At 39.8% G+C, this 18,173-nt stretch overlaps 1 protein-coding gene and 1 long non-coding RNA gene across 4 annotated transcripts in view; one reads left to right on the top strand and one right to left on the bottom strand.

Annotated features, from left to right (window-relative positions):
* Positions 1-18,173, bottom strand: part of HS3ST5 (heparan sulfate-glucosamine 3-sulfotransferase 5) — a 169,151-nt gene that overhangs the window by 30,247 nt on the left and 120,731 nt on the right. The window lies entirely within an intron of this gene.
* Positions 1,668-3,381, top strand: LOC140120536 (uncharacterized). The gene is made up of 3 exons (XR_011853852.1): positions 1,668-1,750; positions 1,969-2,079; positions 3,283-3,381. It is a non-coding gene; the product is annotated as an uncharacterized lncRNA (long non-coding RNA).

Below are 18,173 nucleotides of genomic sequence, written 5' to 3'. Positions count from 1 at the left end.
TAAAGGGGTGTCCCACCTCAGCTCCTGGCGATCGGCCACCCTTGCACCGAGTATGGGGATGCCAATCGTCTCCATGGCAGCCCCAGGGTCCAATGGAGGATCCTAGGGCTGCATTGTCACACTGCCTGCTGGTTTTTTAATACAAAAGTGTAAAACTCCCAAACACAATAAAACATGAAATTCATCACACAAACAGCATGTATGAGGTATAGCCACGTTTTTAACAACCTGTACAATAAAATAAAACCATTACTGAACCCCTATGAGAACGCCTTAAAAAAAAAATGAGGCGATTTGTGGGAAGTTTCTAATAAATACATGTAGAATTTTAAAGATGAATTGTCCTCTAAAAATATTGAATCGGAAATGTACTTGAAAATTTGGAAAATCGCTGTTGGAACTGTAAGCCTCCTAACGCCCTAATAAAATAAATTAACATATAAAAAATGATGTCAACATAAAGCAGACATATGGGTAACGTTCTATAGGAAGATTCTCAGTTTACCTCCTGTGGACAGTAATCTGTCTATGGTCACGTGATGTCACACAGGTGCACTGCTCTTTATATCACAAAGCTCTGATTACAGCTGTGATATAACAAACTGTGCATCTGTGTGATCATGGTCAGATTTAGAGCAAATGAAATTTTTAGCATACAAATATTTACATTATGGGAATACCCTTTTAATAGGTTTTCTTCTGTACTAAAAAATGTAACAGAATGGCTGGAAATGTGGAACCTTACATTTCAAAAGACTACACATCTCTGCCTGATCCCCCTCCTGTGACTCAAACACTTAGCATCCCCATCTGCACTCTACTTTCAGATTTCTCCTGATAAACAAGAAATGATTAAAGATTCCAAATCAACTTTTGCTTTTTGGGAAGGATGATAAAGTGGAGTGTAGGAGCTAAGCAGCAGGACTGGACTGGAGCGGGAGGGAGTGCGGTAGGCGAATAATACAGATTTTTTTTATATTACTGGCCCTGCATTTATCCATTATATAAATCTTTTAACTCTTGTGGAAACCCCTTTATTTGTGCAATAAATGTGATTATTCAATCTGACCATATTAGAATACAAAGATAAAGGGACAATTTAATTATTTGCTTTTTTCTTCCGAATACAGAATTCCAAAGGTGACATTTTTGGTTACCAAGGCTTATAGTTTCTACTTGCTTAGTCAAATAGAAATAAATAATGGATGGTCATAACATGGAGATATTGGGGACTGATGAGACCATCCTCCTACTGTCTTATGTGTAAAGACGCTCATTAGTAAATGTGGGCATTTTCTTCAGGAAAATGCAATTAAGAAGCAGCTCAAGTATATTGAAATATTAATGATGTCTGCTAATGCATTTTGTCCTCTGAAGCAGATGGCAGCAGCACTACATCTACTTGGAGTTCAATATAGAGTTCAAGGTGTACAGGGTTTAAACACATTTCAGTCCACATTGTCATCCAATATAACCCAAGCATTACTATTTCTACGGTTATTTCTGCACCAATATCATACACTATGGGGCAGATTTATCAATTGTCTGAAAGCCAGAATATTTCCAGTTGCCCATGGCAACCAATCACAGCTCAGCTTTCATTTCACCCATGCTCATGAATATTTTAAAGGGGAGCTGTGATTGGTTGCCATGGGCAACTGGAAATATTCTGACTTTCAGATACCTGATAAATCTGCCCCTATATGAAGGAATTTCGTCAAAATGTAATTAAAGCCAGAATTAAACACAAGTAATTTCAACTCTAGATAGAAGTATTATAATATTATGTCAACTTCATATTTCAAGAAAAAATGTGGTCTGGAGTACAATGGTAATGTAAATGACCACGGCAGTGAAGTTGTTAATGCTAATAGTCCATACCCACAAATGTTGGTGGGAGTGGGTGATTATCTAATGTCTAGAAGGGTTATGATTTTAAAATTCTTAATTCTTTTCTTCTCAATGTAGATAAGTCACTGCCTGAAGAAACCTTTAAATATGTACTGAGTCATGTTTGCATTATATAGAGAAATAGTGGGGTCGGAAAGAATAGCTGACAAACCAACAAACATGTGGGAGGTAAGTCTGAATCAATACTCTTAACAAAGTTCCCAAAAACACAAATAAGCTGCACATTTGTGTAGAGCAGACCACATGCAAACTAGAGATACTGCTATCCTGAAAATGTCACCTTGTTCAGCAATGCCTTACACATCCACCAAACTATTCAAATAAGAGAGACTGTAATCTAAACCCTGACATAATCACTAAGTTACCTTGATGTACTACTCGCCACTTCTTAAGTGATGCTCTATAGAAAAAAGATAGTATAGCTACAGAAGAGCACTTAAATCTTGGCATTACCATAGAATGAGGATTCAAAGTCTGACGCAGAAGGTTCTATAGCAGTGCCATCTCATACCTTTGGAAACAGGGATCTTACAAATTGGCTAAGGATCAAAGTTTATTGGGTTCTCCCTATTGTGTGACAGCTGACCCCATTTTTATGGGGGAAATGTCCAATTTAGTTATATTGGTCCAAATGGAGTGCACTAAAATCTGGAGCCTGGGCTGTGGAAAACATTCCTAAATAAACATATCAAACATATCACTTAATCTTGGTTATACTGGCAAAATTTTCATGCTGAGCACAGAAAGATTGTTCCCCATCTACCCAAAATTGTATTAGTATTCACTTGAGGGTGTCACTTTGAGCTACTCCTGCAATGCAGCCCTCACAAAAAAGTTCATTGTCTCCAACAAGGAGTTCAAACCAAAGCCCTGGATTGTTAGCAGCGCAAAGTAACAGAAGGCGAGAAACCATTTTATACTGGAGTATACTTTTCTGCGAGTATAAAACAATGAAAGTATCAAACTGTATTTGATTCCTTCTGTTACTACTAGAAACTGCTAATAACCTGGGACTGTTAACCCCTTATTGGAACATAATTTTTTTTTTAGAATTGGAGATTTGTAAATTCTTTTATGTAGGATATGAATAGAACAGGTGATAGAACACTTTGTTCATTAAGAAAAACAGCTTTTCTATGTCTTTTTCGACTCCTTCCATCTTAAAGCAAGTGTTTCTTAAAGCCTTTTCAAGTCTTGTACACAACACAGACATAAGGAAAGAAGGCTGACTCTTTCCATAACTAGAGTATATTTCACTTTAAGATTTAGCTCTGTAAGGAGATTAGACTGTATAGAGACGGAATGTAAAGAGTAAAATCATTAGACACTGTATCAGGCTCTTTTATCTATAAAATCTCATTGTGATTTCAGGACAGAAAGCTTAATACACAAACTGCTTAAATGAGGAAGAAAGGCAGGGCAAACAAAGGAAAATATTTTACTGAAGATTACTATTATCATCTGCACTATTAAAAGGTTTGTCTATTTGATATATACCTTCGGGAGGGGGGGGGGGTAAAAATATTAATAAAGCTCAGAAATTCTCTCTACCTGCAACTGTTTGTTTATAGTAATGAGCACATTACGGCTAAACAGGACTGATGGAGAGGGGAGTATGAGTTGTTTTATGATTTTTATACCCCTGGAGGTTTATATTGAAGATTTTTAGAATCCAGACAACCCCTTTAAGAAGGTAATAATAGTCTATAGTGAAATATGTTCCTTCTTTTTAACCTGCCTTTCTGCATTATTAATTATTATTATCATTATAATTTATTACCCCAGAGGCATATATCAAAACTTTTCTGAACCCTTTAATTTATGCAATTTTGTTCAAAGTTTAGATACAATTTAATCCTTCATGTATATGATTATAAACATATTAGGAAAGATTGAATCAAAAGTGGAAAACTGAAATTTTGACCAGAAGTGAAGAAAGAATAACATGCATAGTTTCTATTATCTTGAAATATTAGTCCCATAAAAGGCCTTGTGTAAAAGCCAGCAAAGATGGATGAGAGCCATTTTCTTAGCTTCTCTGACAGTAAGGAATAATTATGCTGCATAGTTTAACATGGGTAGAAGGAAAAAAATTAAGAAGGAAAAGTTCATTCCTGGACATGTGTAGCCTGGTGGAAAAAGTCTTATTTCATTCACTGACAAGCACTGCTTCTGTGGTCAGCAGTATTTCCCATAGGGCAGTCATGTTAAGAAAAAAAAAAATCAATATTGAGTCTTGACACATTTTCATTTACATGAGAGCGAGACTTTCAGTCCGAGTACAAATCAATAACCAGGCAGCTTTTAATGCTACTCAGATGGTTTGTACGATGGAAAATACTAAATTCTCTGCTTAACAAAATTCAAAATCTTGGAACATAGTTTGGCTACATCAAAAAGTAGACAAAAAAAATATCCATCTTCTTATGATTGATGAAAAAATGTTTACATTGTATCATAAGTCACATGAAATGTTCTCAATGCATTTGTCCATACATTTTACTCTTTTAGTACCCAGCAAAAAAGGGAACATGGATCTGTACGGTAAATTGAGGTTCTTGATTTGCAGACAAATCATAGTGAACATCATACTGGGTCTAATAGTGCACGGATTTCTCACAAGCTAGTTCCTCAACAGAGAAGAGTCTCAGATTGCAGACCAAACAGCAAAGGTATTGGACTAGTGCTTTTGCTGAATGCCCCTTAGGTTCCAAGTAAGTTACTTGTTGGCACCCCTTTATTAAAGTCTGCACGCCTTTCAGAAAATGTTTGCAGTAGTTCAGTAGTCAGTGGCATTACACCCCACTAACACAGCACTAGAAAGCACTTGTTCAGTGCTAGTGCTAGTGACTTAACAATTGTTATATTACTTTTGTGGTATAATTGCCTTGTATCGTGGTGCTGGCTTCAGTCTTGCCATGAAATATTACCTGCGATATGAAACTGTCCACCATAACCACACCTTTGTGGCAGAGATTGGCTTTTCTTCACTTAGTTTTAAACCCTCCACTACCAGACCTTTTTCCTTTTTTCACTATCGACATTCCAAAAGCCATAACGTTTTTATTTTTTCCATTTACAGATCCATGAGATGGCTTGTTATCTGCTAGTCAAATTATACTTCTTAGTGGTGCCATTTACTTTTCATATGCAATGTACTAGAAAGAGGAAAAAACACAGATCTAGTGGAATCAAACAATAAAATTGCACTTTGCACTATGTTTTGCAGGCTTTGTTTTTACAGCATTCATTGTGTGGTACAAATCAAAAATGTTCTTTATTCTTTTGCCCAATGCGATCAGACATGCTTAATATTTCATAGATTTGTTACGTCTTAAAATCTAAAAAGTAGAAAAATTTTTTTTGTATCAGCTCATTCTTATCCGCCGCCAGCAACGGGAGGTCCAGGCAGAATGGAACAGGAACACAGGCACACGGGACACAGGAACACAGCAAAGCAGGAACACGAAAACTATGGAACACAGCAACACAGAGGAACTTTGGTAACACAGGAACACGGAGGGACTCTGGTAAGACAGGAATATGGCAACACAGGATTCAGGAGCAGGAACACACTGGAATGGAGGAATACAGAGGAACGCAGGAATATTGCTGGGGAGCTTTTGCTAAGGCTGTGAGGCACAAAGATCCGGCAGGGTTTGAAGGAAAAGGCAGGCTTAAATAGAATTTGTGAAATTGATCAGCGCCAATTAATGGCGCCCTGGCCCTTTAAATTTAGAGAAGCCGGAGCGCGCACGCCCTAGGAGTCGAGGAGGCGGACGGGATCGTGACAGGAGCAGGGACAGGTAAGGTGCACGCTGCACTGGCAGGGCAGAGGAGCACGGGTCGCGGGACCACCTGTGACAACTGTCTATGACACTGATGGAATTTGTCACGTACTGTTCACCTCAATAAGCGCTATTGAGATGAATAGAGTGGAAGACACATGAGCGACCTGCTTATTTACTTATTTACTTATTATGAAGTACAATGTTTCCCTGTTCTCATGATCTGTGGGGTCTTACCCGTGAATAGGAGAAAACTTTGACCCTTTGAATACAATTAGTAAAGTTTATTTCAGATTTCATTAGAATATAACTACAACATTTCCTTGTCTGTTCATTCTAGTAATAAACATGTTTTAAAAGTTAATCTTTCTAGCTTCCCCTCTGAGTGTCGAACTGAATATTTCAAGTGCAATGTGTTGAAGGCAGAGAGTAAATTCTCAGGCTTTCCATTTTTAAATTATTCATTTGCTTATATAAGAAGTCATTTATTTAACATGCTGCATGCCATCTGCGCTCATTCTCATACTGGATGTGACTTCTAGGGCACACCAGCATGAGTAAGATCCAGTACTCTACAATATATGGGTCAAAACCTTGCATACTTTCTGTTACTGCACACCAACATGAAAAAGTACTTAGGTTATATAATCATGAACCATAAATCACAGACTCATCACTAGATTTAGAATTGAAGCACATTCACTTTTGATGTATTTCTTACAAGAACTTCATAAAAAAATATTATTAAAAAAAATCATCTGTAAATTTTTGGGTGTGGGTGGAACTAGTCAGCACCCAATGCAGACAATGGAAGCTTAAAGGGCATCTACCAAAAGGATGAAGGACCGTATGCAAATGAGCCTGAGGGGTTCCAGGCTTCTTAGATGTTAATGGAGCCTAGAGCCCCTCAGGCTCATTTGCATATAGTCTTTCATCCTGGTGGTAGATCCTTTAAGCACTACAAATTTGCCATTAGCTTGTGTAGCTATCAATTTTGGCTCATTGGACTTCCTGATATGTGCCCGAATTATTAACAGATTGGAACCTCTTAACAACTCTGAGACGTCCTATGCCTGCAGTCAAGAACATAAACACCAGTGCACAAAACGCCAAACTCAATAAATCAGCCTCATTTTACTATGTAAAAATAGCTAGATTATATACAGTGTTAAATATTGCCTTATTTCAGCCTTCAGTGTTGAATCAACTCCCTGTTAAAGATCTGTGAAGATGTTGCAAAAGAGTAAAATATGATAGAAGTTCTGGGTAGTTACATCTTAATTAAAATAACCTACAAATTCTTCTTGGGACGGTTACATGAAATAATTTCATTGCTAACATCAATCACAATACAAACATCGTCTTATCTCAGGAGCCAAAAAGTCCAATTAGTAGCAGTCATTAATCTTGCTACAGGCACAGTGTCTCATAAAAAAGTGCATCTGAAGTGGCAGCCAAAAAATATCATATCTAGGGAAGTCTAAATAATGCATGCGGATTTAAAACATCTTCTATTTACTCGGGGAATTCAAAAAATACTTAAACTTCAAGCACTTAAAACACTGAACTCTTTTCATCTGACAGTTGTAGATTTTTCAGCACTTGCACTTTTTGTTTTCTTAAACTTGTTTTTGTACATTTTCTTCTACTTTTCTATGAATAAATTAGTAGGTAGTTCTCTGCAGTCTTAAAGTCCTCATATACTGGCTTATATTTTCCTGACTGATTTTTAAAGACATGGTCCCAGATTTACTAAAAAAACACCAGATTCCTGAATTGTAGTGCACATTCTTCAAGAATCTGACACTCCCTGCACTGCCCCGACAGAGGACACCAATTTTTTTTGGTGTAACTTTAACATGGGGTGTTCAACACAATTCTGTCAGACTTTGCATGTTAAATGTGGTGCACGGTCCGACTGTACACTGGAACGCCAATTTCAGTGACAAAATTTGTGTCATGTGAAGAATAGTGCAGCCGTGACACAAAAGGGTTGCGTGTGACACATATATGGCACTGCACTATTTAAAAACATGTGAAAGCAGTTTGCAAATGAAAGAATGTGCAAAATGGAAAACTGGCGCAAGGACCTTAGTAAATTTGAGTGTAAAGCTGCGTATACAAGTTAATTACTTCCAATCAAAAATGCACAAAATTATGAACAATATATAACAAAAAATAGTTTCCTTTTCCAACAAAATGTCATGTATATGCATTTAAGAGTCTCATTCTCCACTTCCTTTGGCTCTTATCATAGCCCCTCCTTCTCAATCTGATTTTAATTTTTAAGTTACTGCTGAATTCTGCAGGGAGGGGGGCAGTGAGTAACATGATCTATATATTCCAGGATTGTAGCTGGAAATAGTGGTGCACTGTGTAAGATCTCTTTACTGAACACAGCACAGCCAACCCACTCTTTAATGCAGAGATCAAGGAACACAGTAGTTTGAGGAGACATCTTCTGTGCAGCTACAATCCTGGAATATTTCACAGTCACTCAGCAACTAGACACTCACATGAAGTTATGAGTACATAGCTCTTTGGGGCTGCGACCTAACACTGTGGTCACAACTACTGGTAGACTCCCTTTGAACTGACAAATGCTGCCCACTGTCCTGTAGATTTGTGTTGCAGAAATGACATGCAGTACATGTACACAGTGCAGCAAACTGAGGTCCAGTTTGAAAACACTAAGAAAAGTATGAATCATATTTGTGCTCCCCTACAATTGTAAATCAGTTCCATATAATATAAACATACGACCTATTTGGGGTCACGTAGAAAAACCTAACTTCATGCAGTATAAGGAAACCCAACCAGACTCATATCAAGGCAGGAAACAACATTCACACAGATTATATTTTGTCTAGAAGTAATTTTCTTGCTACAAATCCTCACATTAAGACATTTAACCACAAGGTCATAGGGCAGCCTCCCCCATGTAACCTAGAAGTCTCAATTTTTCAAACTGACAGCCACATTAATCACAACTGGAACATTTTAAATACATCTGTCTAAGTCCAAAATGCCTGCAAGATCCAGTTTCCAGTTAAGTAGTTTGCCTATTTTGGGAATTCCATGATTTTGCCGTTACTCAAACATTCACATTTATAGGAGAAACTGTATGTTATGGCCATGCGACTAATAAGGGCTGTAGATATTAGGGAGAGAAAAAAAATGGGTCAATAACATAAATACATATAGTATGTATAGATGATATCTTATTTGTTACATGCGTAGAGGATTGAGATACTATGCTTTTATGTTTTCTACCCACCTTAGAATCATATACTATCAGATCATATTTACAAAGGATGGTGGGGAGTTATGGCTAATAAAAATTGTTCTTCGACAATTTGGTTATAGACTGCCCAGAATGGATAACTTTTTTATTTTTCAGTGTACAGAGCTGTGTGATGGCTTGTTTTATGCAAGTTAACAATGGTAAAACAATTCCAAATGCAGTGATTTGGGTGAAAAAACTGAATTGCGCCATTCTCCTGTGGGCTAGGTTGTTACAGCTTCACTGTGTGCTCCGAATGTAAAGTCTCCTTTATTCTTTGTGTCGGTATGTAATGTATCCAGGTTTATTGTGCTTTAATACATTCAAAGAATTTCAAAATTAAAACCTTCTGTTTGAAAAACAATGGCCCACATTTATTTAAACCCCTGCACCATTTTTTTCTTTGACTTTGCACATTGTTTACCGTGCAAACTGCTTGCACATGTTGTGTAGTGGCTGCACTATACCACCGAACATTCGAAATATTGTCAGACTGGAGAGAAATTGTCAGGTTGGCTAGGGAGAATGCTGGGACTTCTGGTTCTTCTGCTGGTGCCAGCAGCGTTCTCCGACCCCTGGCACGTATCCGCGCAAACTCCACCTCTCGTCCCGGGCAGCGGCTGCCAAGATCTCGTGCTGTCTAGGAGTTGTGTTCGGAACTGCTGGGACTTGTGGTACCTCTGCATGGTGCCTGGTTGTTCTGCACCCTGAGGGGTTAATTCCCAGAAGCTGTCTAGCTCCTATCAGGTTCTGGAGGTGGGGTTCTGGCTGCATAAATTACATGCTTTATGCTTCACTATTAATATTTTCTATCCTTGTGTATCTTATTGCATCGAGAGTGTATTCTGTCTTCTTCCTATTAAGCTTGTCAAATTCAGCCAGATAATGATTGGTTTTACCACATATTTTTCATATGTTTTGTTACAAAATGTTTTTATAGTCACTTCTATATTTTCAATGTCGCGTTTGGTATATTTGGTACTAATGATTCTTTCTTAGATCCTGTGATCTTATTATTGCAATCAAATTTACCTTCCGTTTTTCATTCCTTATGCGACATTGATTCCTCGCTGCATCCTATCCGTAGCGGAGTGGTTGATAGTTGCCATGACGACGGTGTTCGCCGCATGGCTTGACTATCTGACCACTCCCCTGGGGGATATGATTGGCCGCACAGCCCCATGACGGTGTTTTACTTACACCAGCTGTTGGCCATCCCGATCGAATTTCCCCTCCCTACGGAGGAGGGCCTATTTGTCACATGACATGTTTCCTTTCACTTAAATACCAGTACTGTGAAATGTCTTTTTTATCCATGACTAAGGACGCCGAGAGCGTCTGAAACGCGTTGGATTTCTTATTGTTTCCCATGTCTCTTTTAACAATGGACTAAATAAAGAAACCATTTTATGCTGTTACTCAACTGGATTTGAGCTGGATCATTTTCTTGGCATTGTGCATAAATTACAGCCTCACTAGTCACCTGTGCCAGTGTTTGAAATCCCTTCATCACTCGCCTGCTGCATTAGGTTGTCTTGCTCTGTATCTGTATCTGTATTGTTGTGACCTCGGCTAGTTTTTGACATTGACTCTTTGCTTACTGATTTTGCTCTTGACGTACCCTCTCGTTGTGACTCCGGCTAGTTTACCATTCTTTTGTGTTTTATGTTTGTCAGTCTGTTTGTGTTTCCCTTCCCATACTTATCCAGTGTTGTTCGAGTCTTCAAGTAGTCGCCCCACGGTTTAGCGTGGGGGGGCTATAGGAAGGGACAGAGGTTGGGACAAGCTCAGGGCACACTATCCCCTGTCTTCTGTGTTACCCAATACTAACAGAAATCATGTTTTTTTATTTTTATTTTGACCAAGTCTAAGGTTCAGCTGACCCAAACCACAAAGATGGGGTTCAGCACAACCCCCCACTGTTAACATCCATGTTCAGTGCTGCCATCGATCGCCATTGTCAACACCAATCGCGGGTGTTACCTGTTGGGGTCCAGGTTTAGTAAATGTAGTAGCTTTTTAAATTTGGGTTTGGCTGGATTTTTGTCAGTCTGCTCATCACTAGTAAAGTCCACTTAAGAATTTGTCTACTGTGGATCACACTCAGGTGAGAGGTCCTAAACTTTTTGGGGGGATGACACTTCCTGCCGTAAAAGACAAGAAAAACTACATTTTATTTTCATGAAATCAAAGCTTTCATGCTGTCAGCAGGTTAGAATGTGTGGTATTTCAATCCATTTTATATGTAGAATGCGAATATTACAGTCACTTATTAGAAATGAATGAAAAAGCTACGGTTTGAGGTCCGCACCTTGATTAACTCTCAACCACTGACATGACAGATCTGCATTTACACTTTGGTGATGATAGTAGCAGAATGTGGGATTTCAATTATGCAACGGAAAAAAAGTAATTTTCTGCTGAGATAATTTGGCACATTTACATCCTGAGCCACTCTAAAGTCATATTGAGCAGGATTACTCTAGAAATCATCCTGCAGCGATTTGATGACCATCGGAGGACTAAAGAGGTCATTTGGCCATCATCACATAATCAAATCCCTAAAGTATTCAGTCACTTTTAAAATTGTATGTTCAATGATTAGAAAGCGATTTTACAAGGATTTCTTGATTACTTCAGGACTTTAAAGTCACCTCATTTAAATAATTTGGTCCATGGACATTGCTGACAGTTGTTTTGGATAGTTCAGCTAGACTTAAGTTATAGAAACTACTAGATAAAACTAGCACACAATACGGTATATAGAAAAGAAAACGGTAAACAGTAATAAGAGATATAGGTATATATAATACATAGAAGTCACCAAATAGTCAAAAATCAATGCCACAAAACTGTTAGGAAAACAATTAAAACAAACCTTATTAATTTATATTAGATAGTTGGCCATTAGACGTATAACAACTTACTAAAAACAATATGGAGGTGAATATGGTGGTAGAAGCTGATTTCCTCTGCATCACTGTCAGGATTCAGGATAAGTGGATCCTCTGGACCACCGCAGGATATGGTACTAGCCGACACCTGGGACCAGAATCTAAGTGGCCCGACTGCGGCCGGGTACCACCCAGTCGTTTCACAGGTGCGACTAGCCCACGGTGGCAGCCGAGGTTGAGGTACCTTATCAGGAGACAGTCTCGTGGTCAGATTCAGGCACATGGTCAGGGCAGGCAGCAGAGACGAAAGGTCAAGTCCAAATACGGGGTCAGCAATGGAGGGTCCAAGCAGATGGGAAAGGGAACGCAGGAACACACAGGAATGCAGGAACACGGGAACATAGGAACACAGGAGCAGGAACACACGGGAACACAGAAATATCGCTGGGGAGCTTTCTCTAAGGCGTAGGCACAAAGATCCGGCAGGGGAAATAGGAAGGGGCTCAATATTTTACAGAACCGGCGCACGCCTTAGGACACGGGGGCAGGCGGACCAGAGCGCAGACATCACCTCTGAAGCCAGGACAGGGTGTATGTGGGTGCACATGTGACCCAGGATATGTATTGTATTTTAAAATCTAAATTTATTAATTATATATACAATTTCTTATTATTTTTATTTTGACTATTGACTATTTTGTTGTTTTGTACAATGTTGTTTATAACAATGCACATAACTGTATGCCCATTGTCATTTTTTGGTGTCCTCATTTTTGAAGCTGCAACATATCACTGCAGAACTGGGATGCCCGGACGGACACTCATTTTCTGTCTATAATATAGTTTACATTTTATTACATTGTTTCAGCTAAGCATAGATAGTATTTCTACTGTATATGTATGCTGTATTAAAATATGTCATACATGCTGTCACATATAAGTCCGCAGCTCCTAAGAAGTGAGGTATTATACATATTTATCTGAAAATAAATATGGTGTAACTTTTTATTATGAATAAAATTAATTGTTTTTTAAAAACCAATTTTAAACATTCATTATTTGAGGTTTGGGATTTCTATTTGAGTGGATTCTATTGTTGATAGAAAACAAATTTGATCTGGATAGGAAACCTTTTCTTTGCTTGTGATTTGGGTTGTACTTCCTGTTAGTTGTAAAGCTCTCTAACACTCTCTATACAGAACCCTTACTGCTTCTTTCCCACAGAGCCCTTTGATACCAAACAATACTAGATGGAAAAATGTCAGAGAGAAATCCTGATACATGTCTGTTAAGGTGAGGTTCTACAGTAACCGACGCTGATGTTTGTATAATGATGTTCTGCAGCAGCTGAGGTTTGTATAATGATGTTCTGCAGCATCTGACTTTTGTATAATGAGGTTCTGCAGCAGCTGACATGTGTATGATGAGGTTCTGCAGCAGCCAATGTGTGTCTTTTATGATGTTCTGCAGTAGGTTGTGTTTCTAGAATGATGATGTTCTTCAGCAGCAGACATTTGTATAATAATGTTCTGCAGCAGCTAAGATGTATATCATGAGGTTCTGCAGCAGCTGGTGTTTGTATAACAATGTTCTGCAGCAGCTCAGGCATGTATGATGAGGTTCTGCAGCAACCAAGGTGCATATTATAATACTCTGCAGCAGCGGACGCTTGTATATTGATGGTCTGCAGCAGCTGCCGTTTGTTTATGGATGTTCTGCAGCTGCTGACATTTGTATAATGAGGTTCTGCAGCAGCTGACGTTTGTGTAATGAGGTTCTGCACCAGCTGACATTTGTATAACGAGATTCTGCAGAAGTGAGGGTGTGTTTTTTGTGGTTCTGCAGCAGCTGATCATGAGGTGTGAATCATATTGTTCGCCCAGGGGCCTCCACCAATCCTGACTGACGGTGTCTCTTTTTCATCTTTTTTTTTCTATATGTACACTAATAGCGCATATGCGTCTCCTAGAAAACATGAAAAACAGAAACTGAGCAAATAATTATAATGAGTGGAGGAGACCACAGTGGAGGTTGCTGCAGACATCTAGGAGTACGCCAACCGCAGTTACTTATTCATAGGCACTGCAGCCACTTCCAGTTTGATATGGAGCATATGCCAAGTTTACATGGAAAAACGACATGATGGAAGCGAAATCATCATCTTTTAACAGGTGCATCTCAGCAGGAGACGAGACGAATAAAAACAAAGGTTGTGTGGAAGACTTTTTCATGCACATGTTCTCATTAACAAACAGCGTGACCTTTAGATAATCTTTCCACTCTTTCTCTCTGTTTATATTATCAAAGGCAGACACTATGAAGACAAGATAAAAGACTACTTCACATTTTCACTTTAATTATTTTTACTTCAATTCTGCTTTGATTCATCATCCTGATAGATAGAAGATGTCTGCAATGTATTTTAAGCCAGGAAATATACCAGGGATAGAATGATACTCCACTGAGCGACTGAATTTGTGTGATACATATCAAATAATGCTACTGAATTGTGATACTCTTAGATGAGGAAAATTTCATAATATTAGGGAAAAAATTTCAAGATATGGTACTTTCAGAGAAGGCATTTATAGTTAGTAGTCCTTAACCAAAGTTTTCATAGGAGTACAAAATTCATGATAAATTGTTAAATGAGGGCAGGGATTTAGTGTAATTCTCGGAAATTAAATGTATCATATGAATCAAGTAAAGTCAAATTATACAAAACAGTAGGTGTATAATGTACAACATTCTAGCACATTCACACATAGTTCAACACCCCTGCCAACTTGAAGGCAAGGGAGTAGAAGCAAATAAAGCCATCTACCTGTCAGGATCCATCTAGTGAGTCCGATCAACTCACCCAAGGGATAATGGAGGGTGATCTCAGGTAATAGCAGCTGAAAATCCTGCCTGAACGGGCAATGGTTGGAAGTGGGAGTAATAAAACCCCTGTGCAGTGGGAGCACAGGCCTCTTGGACCTCATGCTCCTTCTCAGGAACCTGCCCAAGCTCTAGACCTCATGATCTGTCTACAGAGACAGAGTGAACAGAGAGAGACAATGTTCAGTACACCTTCAGTGCTGACAGTTAACCTAATCCAAGGACCAGAGTCAGGAGACTCAGAGCTGCAGCTTTCACAGCTTGGACACAGCTCCATCCCAGCCTGCATCTAACACAAGGCTGGTGCACTATTCCTGAGGACCACTCTCCACAACCACTCCAGTACCAGAATCTGCTGTTAACCATTTAGGCCCATTGTCTGCGACCTGTTGTTCAATAAAGAACCGTGAGTTAATTTTCACAACGTTGCCTCCTTCTGATCCCTGGATACGGCTGTCTATCACCACGGGCTCCCCATCCATTCCTCAGGGACTTATCTTACAGATACTCCATATTTCTTGCACACACCACCTGCTGGAGACCTACCAGGCAGTAGAACTGTGACAACAGCGTGTCCTAGGCCGCAATTGCCAGCCACTCCGGTATTCTGGTCCCCGGTTGCTTCCAGGCCCTAAGAAAAAGGCTAGGCGGGGGAAGTTTCAATAGCAAATTTATTACAGCTGTTTATTGCATTCTGGCTGAACACATCACCAGCACCAGCTTCCATCTTTTCCATCTTCTAATACTTTTTAGAAGACCAGAAGCAGTTCTACAAGTTTTATCAAAGTGAATATCTATCTGGGGATAATCTGCAAGAAAACGGGTTGTCTTTTTCTTTTTTCTTACCTTTTGGGCATAGTTTTAAGCACCTAATGTTTTTCAGAATGTTACAGGGGGGCACAGCATAGAGCAGTGAAGGTGCCCAACTACAACCAATAACTTTTTGGAGAAATTCAGTTTATCACTGTATCTTCCCTCCAGGGTCTCCTGAACAGGAAGAACTGTGGGGCCTGGAGCAGGAGCTCTAATGAAAATCTAGCGCTGTCTACACCTTCTCACTACTCTTGTAGTCAAAGAGAGCCAAAGCAAAGGCAAAGAAAGCTATAAAATAGCGCTGACCATGGCACATCCTGGGCTGCCTTATACTGCAGGAGGATGCCTTGAGTCCTAACGAAATCTGTACCGAAGTGTCACAGTCTGGGTGCCCACAGACAGGGCTTTGAGTGCCAACTCTGGCACCTGTGCCATAGGTTCGCCACAACTGGAGCATGGTTTTATAGTTTTATTTGGGGCAGTGTGTGGTGTATAATATTTTTAGGGACATAGAATGGGGCATTTATGGAACACATGGAACACACTTTTATTCTTGGTCACAACTAGAGATGAGCGAACATACTCGTCCGAGCTTGATGCTCGATCGAGCATTAGCGTACTCGTAACTGCTCGTTGCTCGGACGAGTATTTCGCCCGCTCGAGAAAATGGCAGCTCCCGCCGTTTTGCTTTTTGGCGGCCAGAAACAGAGCCAATCACAAGCCAGGAGACTCTGCACTCCACCCAGCATGACGTGGTACCCTTACACGTCGATAGCAGTGGTTGGCTGGCCAGATCAGGTGACCCTGGGATAGACTAGCCGCTGCCCGCGCTGCTCGGATCATTCTGTGTCTGGATGCCGCTAGGGAGAGAGCTGCTGCTGGTCAGGGAAAGCGTTAGGGTGTTCTATTAGCTTACTGTTAGGCAGGAGTGATTCTACAACAGCCCTTCTTAGGGCTACAATAACGTTATCCTTTTTTTTTTTATTTGCTTGTGGCTGGGCTTGCTGGCACTAGTAGTGCAGCTAGTACCATATTGTGAGGAATTAGCAGGGGGACTTGCTACCGTTGTGTTTAGCTCTTAGTGACACACATATCCACCTCAAACACCAAAGTGGGAAAATTTATTAGGGGTTTGATTTCAATTAGGCACAGTCTGCCAGTTTCTTTTTATTTTACGTTTATTTTTTTAATAACTCAGTGTCATCTCATCTTGCATAGTAGTGTGCTTTAATACTTGGCTAGAAAATAGCCATAGGAGAATCCAAACGGCTTACTTACGCCTACAGTAGCGTTATATATATTTGATTTCTGGTTGATCTGCTGGTGGCTGTAGTTGTTGCAGTGCATCTACTAGCAAATTGTGAGCAATTTGGAGTGAGACTTGCGACCACTGTCTTTTGCGCTTAGTGACGCACATATCCATCGCAAAGACCGAAGTGGGAAAATTTATTAGGGCCCGGGGTTGGATTTCAATTAGGCACAGTCTGCCATTTCCTTTTTTATTTTACGTTTATTTTTTTCATAACTCAGCGTCATCTCATCTGGCATAGTAGTGTGCTTTAATACTTGGCTAGAAAATAGCCATAGGAGAATCCAAACGGCTTACTTATGCCTACAGTAGCGTTATATATATTTGATTTCTGGTTGATCTGCTGGTGGCTGTAGTTGTTGCAGTGCATCTACTAGCAAATTGTGAGCAATTTGGAGTGAGACTTGCGACCACTGTCTTTTGCGCTTAGTGACGCACATATCCATCGCAAAGACCGAAGTGGGAAAATTTATTAGGGCCCGGGGTTGGATTTCAATTAGGCACAGTCTGCCATTTCCTTTTTTATTTTACGTTTATTTTTTTCATAACTCAGCGTCATCTCATCTGGCATAGTAGTGTGCTTTAATACTTGGCTAGAAAATAGCCATAGGAGAATCCAAACGGCTTACTTACGCCTACAGTAGCGTTATATATATTTGATTTCTGGTTGATCTGCTGGTGGCTGTAGTTGTTGCAGTGCATCTACTAGCAAATTGTGAGCAATTTGGAGTGAGACTTGCGACCACTGTGTTTTGCGCTTAGTGACGCACATATCCATCGCAAAGACCGAAGTGGGAAAATTTATTAGGGCCCGGGGTTGGATTTCAATTAGGCACAGTCTGCCATTTCCTTTTTTATTTTACGTTTATTTTTTTCATAACTCAGCGTCATCTCATCTGGCATAGCAGTGTGCTTTCATACTTGGCTAGAAAATAGCCATAGCAATAGGATAGCATCGTTTGGTTTTAAAAACTAAAAAACACACAAAAAAAAAAAAAACACAAAAAAAAGGTAAAAAAAAAATTAAAGTTATAACTCTCATTTTCAAAATGTTTAACCCGAGGGCTAGGGGTAGAGGACGAGGGCGGGGACGTGGGCGTCCAACTACTGCAGGGGTCAGAGGCCGTGGTCCTGGGCGGGGTGAGACACCACCTGCTGATGAGGGAGCAGGGGAACGCCGCAGAGCTACACTCCCTAGGTTCATGTCTGAAGTTACTGGGACTCGTGGTAGAGCACTGTTGAGGCCAGAACAGTGCGAACAGGTGATGTCGTGGATTGCCGACAATGCTTCGAGC

The sequence above is a fragment of the Engystomops pustulosus genome, chromosome 3 (assembly GCF_040894005.1).
Source record: "Engystomops pustulosus chromosome 3, aEngPut4.maternal, whole genome shotgun sequence".
Classification (NCBI taxonomy): domain Eukaryota; kingdom Metazoa; phylum Chordata; class Amphibia; order Anura; family Leptodactylidae; genus Engystomops; species Engystomops pustulosus.
Note: the sequence above shows the minus strand (reverse complement) of the source record. Positions and strands in the feature narration are given on the sequence as shown.